At 41.8% G+C, this 3,305-nt stretch overlaps 1 pseudogene across 1 annotated transcript; it reads right to left on the bottom strand.

Moving 5' to 3' along the window:
- Positions 1 to 1,323: 1,323 nt before the first annotated feature.
- Positions 1,324 to 2,603, bottom strand: LOC110314200 (annotated as a pseudogene). The gene has a single exon (XR_002380161.1). The product of XR_002380161.1 is annotated as a testin pseudogene (transcript).
- Positions 2,604 to 3,305: the final 702 nt, after the last annotated feature.

Below are 3,305 nucleotides of genomic sequence, written 5' to 3'. Positions count from 1 at the left end.
GATGGTAATGGTGTAGCAACACATTATTAAGGGTCCCATTTATTGTTCTTCTTTGTTGTCTCACTAATTTTTATCTCATTAGTGGTTGATCTACTACCTTGTAAAGAAAAAATAGGGGTGAACTGTGTGGTAGGAAGGGTGCATCCAGGTGAGGTTCCCCATTCTGAATGGAGGCTAGGGTATCTGTCATAGAGAACTCAAATAGAAGCCTTTGAGGTTTAATATGGTATTGAGTGTCCACAAAAAAGGAATAGTTGCCCAGTATAGATCTTATCAGCTATGTCTGCTAGCCCTGAGGCTCAAGGCCTATTTCAGTTCTTGAATCAAGATTTTTAAGCAACTAGAGTCAGAGTGGCCAATTAGAATCCTGTCCATGTAATGAACAATATGGAGGGTAAGATGCTTGATAGTGTCCCAAATGAGCACGTGGCAAATGGTGGGGATGTTTTTCATGCCCTGTGGCATAACTGTCCATGGGTATTGCTGGGCATGCACATTAATATTGACTGCTGGTACTGAGAAGACAAAGCACAAAAGAGTATCCATAAGGTAACACTGAAAATCATGCTAAAAATTTGAGTCAAAGCATGGCAGACAGATGACATAGCACAAGTTATAATTGCCTCAGTAAAAAACCTGTTCCTGTCTCTAGCTGCATATATAGCAGAAGATAACCTAGTCAGTCATCATTGGGAAGAGAGGCCCCTTGGTCTTGCAAACTTTATATGCCCCATAGAGGGGAACGCCAGGGCCAAGAAGTGGGAGTGGGTGGGCAGGGGAGCAGGGTAGAGGGAGGGTATAGGGGACATTCGAGATAGCATTTGAAATGTAAATGAAGAAAATACCTAATAAAATAAGTTTAAAAAAACCTATTCATATTTGTTGGGTTTCAAAAATAATCTAAATGAATGGCCTACTTTTATGTTTTGGACAGAAAAACATCTCTAAGAGCAAAGAGCACATGTTGCTCCAACTGCGTAGGCATTAAATATCCAATGCAACTGATGGAAGTCACTAGATTACAAAAAAGAACACAGAGGTGAATAGAGAAAGATGCAGTGAGAGAGACCTCTCTGTCTCAATCAGGGACCCAAAGGCATAGGCACTGGAACACCTATTATTTGCAATGCTGACTGCCTGGAGAAATTCACTGAGAGGACATCTTCTTTTTAAAAATCATGTGCTTAAGGCAGTCACTTAAATTTAAGACAAACAAAATTCTTAATGTTAAAATAAGAAAAATATTGGACAAAATCTTCTGGTTTGCTATGTAGGTTTATTTTTCCTTTTACTTCTTTCAAATTGAAATTTTTCATGAAATGCAGGCTGCTGCAGACAGCTATGGCTCCATCCTGCTTGGTACACTCCTCTTAGGACATCATATTCTTACACTGCATGGAACAGAAAACCATCCCTTCTACAGGAATGAACTTTTCTCCGATAAGACACTTGCTGCAGCAAGAGCATAAGAAACATGCTGTGGATGCATGCCAGCTGAATATTTTGTAGGTTACTCTCTTCTCTTCTGGATCGATGGCATTGTGGCATCCTTGACACACCACAGCATGGTTCTGCATGTAGCAGCGCTTGCACACAGGCTTGGATCTGAGCATCACATATATTTTTCCTGCCAGGACACTGTGGCAGTCAATGCAACAGAAGTGTTTCAGATGCCAATTCTTGTTTTCTGCTTGGGTATATTCATTGCTAAATATTAGCTCATCACAGCCAGAACAACGGGGCTTCTCACTGTCACAGTAATGTCTGCCACAGTATAGCTTCCCATTCTTCCAGAAGTAAACCATGTCTACCAGGATTTCTCCACAGATGCTGCAGATAAAACAAGCCGGGTGCCAGAGTTTACTGTTGCCAGCCCTTTCAGCATAGATGACTGGGTCTCCTTCTTTCATGGGGTGTTTGCAGCAGTAACAGGAATATTGGCTCTTCTTAGATTCCTTAGACTTGTCCTTGGAGCCCACTACTGCTGTGCTGTTTCTAATTCCAGGGGGGTTGTGTACCTTGTCACCTTGAGCATTCATCTCAGAGAGAAGTTTCACATTACCTATTCCCAGAGCCTCACTCTTGTATTTTTTCACAAACTTCCTCATCTCCTTTACCTCATTGTAAGACAACTCATGGCACTTAGAAGGGTCCTGGTCATGTGCAGGGAGCTGCTTCGCCAACTGCTTCTTCCGGTACTGTGCCCCTTCTGAACCAGTCACTGGCTGCTTCTCCTTAGGCAGCATCTGCATGTACTGCCTGGCCAGTGCCTTGTTCCGGACAGAGGGAGTCCAATCATAGGTAACAGTGTTAATGCAATCCTTCTTCTTTGCAGGCACTGGATGTCTCAATACCATTCCATTGGGTTTGTATGTGGAAATTGCCTCTGAATTCAGCTTGGCGATCAGGTTGATGTACTTGGCATCTTCAAAGAGTCTTCCAACTTTCCTGTCCCTCTCAGTGCTCAGGAGTATGCCATGCTCTTCTTGCTCACATTTGCAGTTACGACATGTTTTCCTCCAGAAATGTAGTTCAAATCCTTCACAGTTTTCTTTGCACTTTCGACAGGGGGCTCCAATTCCTTGCTCATGACCTAAGCCCATCTGTTACAGAAGGGAACAAAAGGTAATTTATTACTATAATTTTTTAAAAAAATTATAATATATCATACTTTATTTCCACTTAATGCTCTTGTTGATGTAACTCCCAAACAAATCTTTTATGAGCTTCACATTGTTCAGCAAAGTATGTAAATGGAAGCTGCAAGTACGTATATAGCACACTTTATATTCTCATTGCTTTTTATCAGGAAAGAAAAGAAGCAAAATACAACTTTATAGAAGACTACAAATACTGAAAGTCACAAAACACACAAATTCATGTCTTTGACCCTTATGTGCCCTGAATACAAGCACAGGAAGAACACAGAGGGAAGAGAGCGAAAAGTAAACAAATGTATGGAATAGTTTAGGAATTATGATTACAGGATTGCTTTTTTATTAGATATTTTCTTTTTTATTATTATTATTTTCTTTATTTACATTTCAAATGCTATCCCGAAAGTTCCCTAGCCCCCCCCAGCCCCTACTCCCCTACCCACCCACTCCCACTACTTGGCCCTGGCTTCCACTGTGCTGGGTCATATAAAGTTTACAAGACCAAGGGGCCTCTCTTCCCAACGATGGCCAATTAGGCCATCTTCTGCTACATATGCAGCTAGAGACACGCGCTCAGGGGGTACTGGTTAGTTCATATTGAGGTTGCACCTACAGGGTTGCAGCCCCCTTCAGGTCCTTGGGTACTTT

Source organism: Mus pahari, chromosome X (assembly GCF_900095145.1).
Source record: "Mus pahari chromosome X, PAHARI_EIJ_v1.1, whole genome shotgun sequence".
NCBI lineage: Eukaryota > Metazoa > Chordata > Mammalia > Rodentia > Muridae > Mus > Mus pahari.
Note: the sequence above shows the minus strand (reverse complement) of the source record. Positions and strands in the feature narration are given on the sequence as shown.